The following is a 9,976-nucleotide window of genomic DNA, read 5'->3' as shown; positions in this document are numbered from 1 at the left end:
AATTTTCAATTAAAACTGTGATTGATACTATCATTTTCGCGATGGAAGACATTTCAATTAAAAAATTAATTGGATTAATTAATTTCGTGATTGAATCAGAACAAAATTTTTTTGTGTGTAACATCACGAATTCCAACCGGATCGGATGAAATTTTTTCCTCAAAGAGGCTTCGGATTCCAAATCTGGGGATTACTTTATATGGGGGCTAAGGACTTATATGGACCAATTTTTGGTAAAGCCTGTTTAGTTCTTGATCGATATGAACCAATTTTCGCATGGTAATTCGAGGGCCAAGCTTCAAACAAGAGTCACTGGAAGACTAAGTTGAGGATCAGTTTATATGGATCCTATGTCCACAATTGTCCAATATGACCCTTTTGCAATACCATTGACTCTACACCAATAACAGCTACTTTTGCCCACTTTAGATAGCTGGTTTCGTTCTGAAGTTAGCGTGATTGCAACAGACTGACGAACGGTTATCGCTAGATCCAGTGTTACTGTTGGGCCACTTAAGTGGCAAATTTGCAATTTTTTCAGCTTTGATTTTCTATTAGTTTTATGTTCACGATATGACAACACAAATCAGGTGATGGGTTTATTTTGCACTCAGTGTAGTTTTCGGGGTTGGCAAACGCTTCATTATTTTAGTGGATAGAATCAATCTTGATATACGGAGTACTCGTATTAGCAATTTTACCAAGAAAAAACGTTAGATGTGGGCAAATCAACTCATAAGCGTATTGTCTATTATATCACTTTTGGCTTTGGACATATTTTGTCGTATTGACATGAAAAAAAAAACGTAAAATATTGAATTCGCAAGCACAAGCACGAGAGATATCAATTCGGAAAAATTTTGCGTATTCCGATGGCCGGAACACGCCAAAAAAATCGGAAAATTTTTGCGAATGCGTTTGCTAAGTGGACAAATCTAGCGCCTAAAAATAAGCAATAAAATTGTTCACAGTAAGTAAATCATTACACTTCCCTGAACTGTCTACTTCAAGTGGTAAATTTCGATGAAATTGAGATAAAATTGTTAGGACAAATTAAATTTAATTTGAAAAAAGTGATTCTACAATTCTCTTTAGAAAAACTGATAAATTTGAAAAATTTTTAATATGATTGTGTAGCCTTTTATTGCGAGTGACACTTTTTGTGCCACTTTGTATAAATTCTCATCGGTAACGCTGGCGATTTATTTTCAGGCTCACTTAGACTATTCAGTCCATTGTGGCTAGATCGATTCAGAATTCTACCACGACCCAGAATATGTACATCCTATGTAGTGATGCCAACTCCCGAAGGGCAAAAAGCACCAAAAACTACACCACCACAAAAACTACTAAAGCCAGTTAAAATTCAATGCTCTACTAAAAAAAGCTTCCAACTTTTGTGTATTAATTTCACGCAGTTTTAATTTTTTCTCAACTTCTATTTTCTGAACCATAATATTCATGATATTTAATGCGAAATTGATATAAATAGTTCTTATTGATAAGAAATTTAAGTGGACCAAATTTCATGACAAAACCTGGAATGGTACAAGAGTTATTGAAAATGCAAATTTTTGCGTTTTGCGAATTCGTAAATCAGACCATGGGGGTATGAACCTCTATTGTAATGTCTTTCAAATTTCACAATATTTTTTTCAGACGAGAAAAACATTTTTTCGACATTACATTTGGAAATATTGATATTTGGAGGGAGTCTATTTCTTATTTCAGTTATGAGTGTTTTGTGAATTTAATACAAACGTTTAATTAAATTCGTCCCTTGACATTTCTAAAGAATACCCTAAAATACCAATATTGATTAAAAACAGAATCATAACAATCAAATTCTCTATTTGGCAATATAGTTAGGTTAGGTTAGGTGGCAGCCCGATGTATCTGGCTCACTTAGACTATTCAGTCCATTGTGATACCACATTGGTGAACTTCTCTCTTATCACTGAGTGCTGCCCGATTCCATGTTAAGCTCAATGACAAGGGACCTCCTTTTTATAGCCGAGTCCGAACGGCGTTCCACATTGCAGTGAAACCACTGGCAATATAGTTGAGTTTCTTAAGCGTTTGAAAGTGTAATCCGAATTATTGTGTGAAAAGATAGTCAATTAAACGTAATACTGTTCAACTTGGAAGAAGCACCAAAAGCACTATATGAAAATGCCAGAAAGCACCAAGTTGGTGCTTTTTTTGAAAAGGCACTAAAAAGGCAATTTGGTGCTTTTTGGAAATCAAAAAGCACTAAATTTGGCGCTAAAAGCACCAAATTGGCATCACTGATTTTATGGAGTCTTAGACCAATATTTTCGATTGACAAAGTTAGTATTTACTATCATCCTATGGTGGAGGGTACAAAAAGACATTGCATGTTTTTATTTAACTTCAATGTTGAATATTAAAAACGCATCTTATATTGACTTCAAAAACTCTCGTAAACTAAAAAACAAGACATTTTTTATTGTCGCAGCAAAATGTTCGCCTACCGCTTATCGCTATGGTTATGTTTACACACTCATACTGCATGAGAGTACGCGAGTAATTGCGAAGACAAAGAGAAAATGTGACCACATTTAAACATAATGTGTACCGTCTGCAGTTTGATTATTAGTCAATTTCCCAGTGGATACGTCGAAGTTCTTGACATGGTGGCTTGTTCCTGTACACCGGAAAAAAGTTAACTGTTTTTTAGGAAGAATGAACTATCTCGCGCGAAAACTGAAGGAAATTGTTCTCCGCACATTTGAGATTTTCACAAAGTTTTGTTAAAACTAGGAAAATATAATGCCCTGTTGTACTTTTTAACTGCAGCTCCAGAGAATGAAGCCGACCCATTTTTGTCGGCGGAGGCTGATACTAAATTTTTGCATCGGGCGGCGTGACGGCTAAGCCGATATAAATTTGTCCATTCGGCGGCGGACAATTATCCATTATAAAATCAATTTGAAGTTATTCGAATGATAATGAGATTAGTTGTACAACCAATCTTACAAACAAATTTACTTTTCATTTAAATTGTCTGAGCTAAATTTTTGTAAAATTATTATAGCTGCATGATGATTGGTTGTGTTCAAATTTTTGGAAAAAATACGACATTTGTATATAAATTTTTCTGATTTAAATCGATATTTTTGATTAATTGGCGGCTAAATTTGAGTCGAGATGAGTCGACATATTCGGCGGCGGCGTCGACTGGCAAAAAATGGTCGGCGGCGACTGAAATCGGTGGCTTCATTCTCTGTGCAGCTCACGAAATTACATCCCCTCGTAAGGTGGGTATTAAGTTCGAGTTTAAGGTGAGTATTAAGTTCGAGTTTAGCCGCTAAAATCGTACTTTTGCCCCTAAAGTGAAAACTAAATCAGTAAAAAAAGGCATAAAATTATACATATTTGTTGCACATTTCATTATAACTTGATGGGGAATAGCCCAAAGTAAATTTTAACAAAGTTTGTATTCCTTAAAATGGATTATCAAAGAAAAGTAACCGTGAAAAAATGACGATTTTAACGGCTAAAGGTGGGTATTAAGTTCGAGTTTAGCTGCTGAAATCGTCATTTTTTCACGATTACTTTTCTTTAATAATCCATTTTAAGGAATACAAACTTTGTGAAAATTTGCTTTGGCCTATTCCCCATCAAGTTATAATAAAATTTGCAACAAATATGTATAATTTTATGCCTTTTTTTACTGATTTAGTTTTCACTTTAGCGGCTAAACTTGAACTTAGTACTCACTTATAGAAGAAAAAAATGAACTAAAAGTAAAAAAGAAAATTATTGGCGTTTTAACCATACTGCACTTCATTCTTACTATTTTTGGGAATCGTACAAAAAGTTTCTTTTGCGCTAGTTCATATTGAACTTATATGTACGGTCATTGAACTTTATACTCACGTTTAGATCATAAAATGTTTGAGACATACTTAATAAAAGGAAAATTTCATTGAGCTGTGGAAAAAATCGAAAAAAGTAATAAAATTTTACAACTAGCAAATATTTTTTTCCAATAAAAATAAGTTAAATTGTGTGTAAGTGAACGGATTTTTTTTTGCATAGGAGCACGCTGCTGAAGACTTGACTTTTAAAGCTCTCATAATCCACTTTATCGGGAAATATAACACCAAATGAAAATTCTTATATTTCCGAAAAATGAAACTCGCTTAATGTGTTCAAGCGTGCAATTTTTTTTTTTCCATTATTGTAAAATGTGCTCAGACATTAATTTCCGAAATTAATTTCCTTTAGGCCACCTTCCTTACTATTACACATCAATGTCTAGGACTAACGTCAAATCTATGAAGCAATGCTCAACTACCAAGACAAGCTCTTCTTCGTGATATTCTAATTGAGATCATATCGCATTGCCTTTAAAATATAAACTACAAATATCCAATTTCGATTATAAAATATTCACTCATATGCAAATATTTAGACCATAAGGAAATGTTGCAATTTCTTTTTCCACTTGGCAACTTCATATGGGCATAGGCGGTTTTTATGCCGAATTTATCTTTATGCGTCCGATATAGAGAGTGGTAAAGTCTAATTTCCATTTTCATGCCCTTCGTTATGCTGTATCATAAATTTCTATGGAATTAAGTGGAAAGGAATGGTAGAAGAAGAACCGTTGGCGTTCCAATAAAATAGTCGAACAAATTGCTGCAGTTATTCTCGGTATGGTTTTGGATTCAGGCGGCGGCGGGTTTATAGGATCACATAAACTGTAAACCTTTCAGCACTTCAAAATTGACACCTTTTCCAAGCAATACTCCATTGGGCATTGGGCAATGATGCTAAGCCGTTTTTATAAACAGGGCTTAAGTGCCGCCCAATGATGGCATGCCATCATGGCACTACACTGGTGCATCAATGATAGGGGAAAATAGGTCAACGCGCACTTTATTGAATTGGTATTGAACTTTGTGGTACGTTTCACACAAACTCCTTCTTCTGCTTCCTATTCCAAACTGCCAGTTCAATTAACTTGATTCGTTGACCGCTATCGAAGGTGAACCACCATGTGTGTGGTGTGAATGTCATGGAAATATGAAAGTGTTGTGCATAGTGGGTATGATCTTCTCAATTGTTTGATGGTGGAATCTTTTTTTTTGGGGGGGACAGCAAAGAACCTTTTTTTCCAGAATTTGTTTATAGAAAACATTTTTTTGTTTAATAGCCTAGAATCTATTCTGGTGTTGAAACTTTCGATTGTTTGATTTGTTAACAATTGATTTGTTAACAATACCCATGAGTTGATTATTACAAGTGCAACGAATATATGAAGATTATTGAATATTCACTATTGTCAAATCATTCCATAAGGAATATTAAATTGTTAAGTGGTATTCTAGGTGGAGAGTTTGAAATTATACGAGATGATTCTATACAGAGAGAATTATGTTCCATATACCGAACCATAGCGTGGTTCGGCAGGCGGACTGGGGTAAATAAAATCAGTCGATACTACACTGGTAGAAAAAGGCGGTATGTGGCCATTACCGTTTGGTATTACAAAATTGGTTCACGTTACCTTTTTATTTTGATACCACTTTATATCAAATCATTTACATCCGGTATTATTATGGTATTAACTATCGCATCGCCGTAACATATGATATGTAGCCGTTGCGACCAAGTATAATTAGTCGCCTTCGTAGTTTATTTTTTTCATGTGGCTTGTAAATAACTATATTTTAGGATAAGATGACTACCGAAAAAAATGAATTCTGTGAATACAGCAAAGTAAAGGTAAATATAATATATTTTAACATTTCAAAAGTTTTCTAATGTGAACCTTCTTTAATTAAGGTAGGTACTATGTTCGGTTTCCGCAGCGAAATCCCATACAAAACCAAAAAAGCGAAAAACTACCGAAATATTTTTTCGTTTGTGGTACTTTGTTTTTTTTTCGAGTTGAAAAACTGACATAAAGCGCATAGTCCCTAATTAGGTCGTGTTAAATCCTTCCATATGTTGAGATTAGTTAGTTTGAAAACATGGCGCCATTTGTAATGTGAATTAAGAAATAATTTATTTATTCAAATGATTTGTGTTAAATTATAATGCAAAAGTGGTTCGCGTTGTTATTTAAAATTGTTATACGATCGATTGACGAAATAAATATAACATGGAGTGGTATTTTCGTAATAAACTAGCAACCACCATCTAGCCGCCCCCTACTACATGATTGAATAGAAATAATGTATATAACATGAAATTTATAGAAAAATGTTAACAAATAAAGCTCTATTTAGCGAAGTTCATTTTACAATCGTTTCTTTTTACTGGGCATCGGGATAATAAACACAAATTATGCTGTCATTTCATGGTAAATATAAAGGAGGCAGTGCTATTGATGATGCAGTACTATGGTTGCAACGAATGGAATCACAAGAATAATTTGCTATGTTCCAAAAATAAAATTAGTTGTTCTGAACAAAATTATACCAAAAATAAATGGTAAATGTTAATGCCACATAAATAAAAAGTTATACCCTATACAGGGTTTTATAATTTAGTGCATATGTTTGCAATACCCAGAAGGAGACGAGATAGACACATGGTGTCTTTGGCAAAAATGCTCAGGGTGGGTTCCTGAGTCGATATAGCCATGTCCGTCTGTCTGTGAACACATTTTTATAATCAAAGTCTAGATTGCAATTTAAGCCCAATCGACTTCAAATTTGACACAATTATGTGTTTTGGATCAGAAAAGAACCCTATTGATTTTGGAAGAAATCGGTTCAGAGTTAGATATAGCTCCCATATATATCGTTCGCCCGATATGTACTTATATGGGGCCAGAAGCCAAAGTTTTACCCCAATTTGGTTGAAATTTTGCACTGGGAGAACAATTAGTAGTATAGTTTAGTGTGCCAAATTTTATTGAAATCGGTTCAGATTTAAGTCCCGGTTTGGACTTATATGATCACAGAAGCCATAGTTTTAGCGCAATTTGCTTAAAATTTTGCACTAGGAGAACAATTAGTTCAGATTTAGATATAGCTCCTATATATCTTTCGCCCGATTTAGACTCATATGACCAAAGAGGCCAAGCTGTTACTCGAATTTTGTTGAAATTTTGTACAGGGAGTAGAATTAGCTTTGTTGCTATGCGTGCCAAATTTGGTTGAAATCGGTTCAGATTTAGATATAGCTCACATATATATTTTTTCTGATTTCGAGAAAAATGATCAAAATACATTGTAAAATCGTCACTGTTAGTCGAAAACTTGTAAAAATAACTCAAATTGAACTTTATTTCTAATAAATATCTATCGCCATGGGGCGTTAACCGATTTAACCGACTTAAATTTTAAGTCAAAAAATTTCTAAGAAGTCTTAAATATATTGTCGGTTCAGATTTAAAAGTATGTATATGGGAACATAAACCTTTATATATATCACCCAACAAATTTGGAGGATTTCAGATGGTATCGAAAATATAGATCACAAAGTGGTGCATATATAGTCGGCCCGCCCGACTTTAGACTTTTCTAACTTGTTTTTATTTAAATAGCAAAATAATTTTCATGTATTGCACTCATGCTTGCAATCATTTTGGACTGATGTTGATCAGTGCGATAGGGTGGAATGAAGCGATTTAATTTAATTGTTGCTTTTAAATTTCACTCAGCGACATTCATTGTCCATATATCTTGCATTTTATCAATTCAATTTTATTACGTGACTGAGATAGTCTCTGGTATAGAACTCTAACATCCCTTTGTGACGAATTATAAGTCGGGAACAGTGACTTTGGCTTAGGAACTACCCTTGAACGTGAGTTATGGGCTTAAGTTTATTGAATTTGAATATGAACTTTACATTATACACTATACTTTCGTTTGACAAAAAGTAATAAGGAAGTAACAATATCGCAAGACGAAGAAAAAAATATATATGTGAGAAAAAAAAACTAGATGAAAATTTATTGGGTATGGAGTGGTGGTATTAAGTATGAGAAATGGTATGGTTTGTATTTCCATGATGGCTGCACAAAAACCTTTGAAAGAGTTGTACAGACAGCCACCACATGTATGAGTTCTTGGGTAAATCAACATGACCTTTTACTTTAACATGGATTTTCGATGTATTGAAGCGGCATTGTTCTTTGCGTGCATGATAGGGAAATTCATTTCAAGTTCAAGTCCTAAACCTCCAATTTTCTCAATGGCATCATAAGCATTATCGGGCAAACCTCTGTTGTATCACAATCTAATAATTCCTGCTCGGAATATTGTTCCAGTTTATCAGTCCTGACATCATGCAAATCTTCGACATTGCCGGTAACACTAAAAGCCCAGCAAGAGCCACATTGACCTTTTCTCTCCAATCGAATTCTTTGGGCAATTCAATGTCTGGAATTTCAGTTTTAGGGGTTAAAGCAGCATTACCCTCATCTCGTTGCCACATGCCGGTACGTTGTTTATATTCGGTACTGGTCAAATCAGCAAATTCAGTGATACCATATTTGGCACTACCACGCTCATTTGCATTCAAATCCTGTATGATTTTTAAATTTTGCTTGAAAATTCTCACACGCATTTGTCTTTCCATGGCGGTGTGATAACGACGATTTTAAGATATTCGACTTTATTCAAACTATGATGATTTTGTTCCTTATGTGTCTTCTTTTCGGCATATTCCAATGAACGAGTAGCGTTTTTCACCAATTGTTTTGTTACTGAATTAAGTTTGTTGCTGAACGGATTGTCAATTGCTTCGGATGTAAAAGTTTGGATTATTATTGTCCATTTGGATTATTATTGTCCAGTGCTTTGTGAGATTTGGTTCAAAACAATTCAAAACCTGGTAGAAAAACACTTCAAAAAAATTATTATGAATACGTGTATGTAAACAATCAGCTGCTGCGTATGTATACGTAAAAATATTATGACGTTTGGCGATGTTGTCAATTAAATTGCTGAGAAATAAACGCAGAATAGTTCCAAAATAGCTGTTTTCTTCGTTCGAAATCTATTGTCAACACTCTCATTTTTCAACGCGAAAGAATGGTTAAGTGAAGTTTTTTTCGTGCCAACAAACATAGTACCCACCTTTAGATGCGCAATTGGAATACGTCATCCAAATACCACAACAGACGACTTGAGGGATGCAGTGACTGAAGTGCGACAGGGAGCTGAATTGGGAGAAAAACTTTGCACGGAGATATGATTAGATTAAAGAAACAAATACATTTTATGTATGTTTTATTAAACTAAATATGTATTACTATAATTAATACAGGGTTGGTATTAAACCCAATACCGATTAGGTATTATTTGGTAATACCGCACTGTTTGTACATCAATACTTTTATGGTATAGATAATAATACCTCTTAGGTATTATTTTAATTCTCATATTGGTACTTTCATAATACGGAAAGGTACTTTCATGCTTTGCGTACCGGCTGTACCATTCGGTATTGATATTGTACCATACGTGGTTGGCTATCTATCAATAACGTACGGTATCGTTTTGAGACCGTATGGTAATAATTTTTCTATGGGTGAAGGTTATCCAAATACGATATAGGATAGGATATGCAATTGACGCAATATAAAAGAAATAGGTATTTAAAATAAAGAAACAATATTCGTAATCTTTGCTTTAAAAAATTTTTCATCAAATTTAAGACAGGAATTTTTATAATTTGCGTTCCTCTGTTAAAGTCGTTTGGCAAACTTTCTTTAAAGAAAAGAAAAATATTTTTGTTTTATAGATAAAGGGTGATTCTTTTGAGGTTAGGATTTTCATGCATTAGTATTTGACAGATCACGTGGGATTTCAGACATGGTGTCAAAGAGAAAGATGCTCAGTATGCTTTGACATTTCATCATGAATAGACTTACTAACGAGCCACAACGTCGAATTTTCAGTGAATGGGCCCTAGAAAAGTTGGCAGAAAATCCGCTTTTTTATCGACAAATTTTGTTCAGCGATGAGGCTCATTTCTGGTTGAA

The 9,976-nt window shown here is 34.1% G+C and overlaps 1 pseudogene; it reads right to left on the bottom strand.

Moving 5' to 3' along the window:
• Positions 1-7,667: 7,667 nt before the first annotated feature.
• LOC142239243 (cathepsin F-like) lies at positions 7,668-8,771 on the bottom strand (annotated as a pseudogene).
• Between the last annotated feature and the right edge of the window lie 1,205 nt (positions 8,772-9,976).

This window comes from Haematobia irritans, chromosome 1 (assembly GCF_050003625.1).
Source record: "Haematobia irritans isolate KBUSLIRL chromosome 1, ASM5000362v1, whole genome shotgun sequence".
In the NCBI taxonomy this organism is placed as follows: Eukaryota; Metazoa; Arthropoda; class Insecta; order Diptera; family Muscidae; genus Haematobia; species Haematobia irritans.
This window is presented reverse-complemented; position numbering and strand designations above follow the sequence as displayed.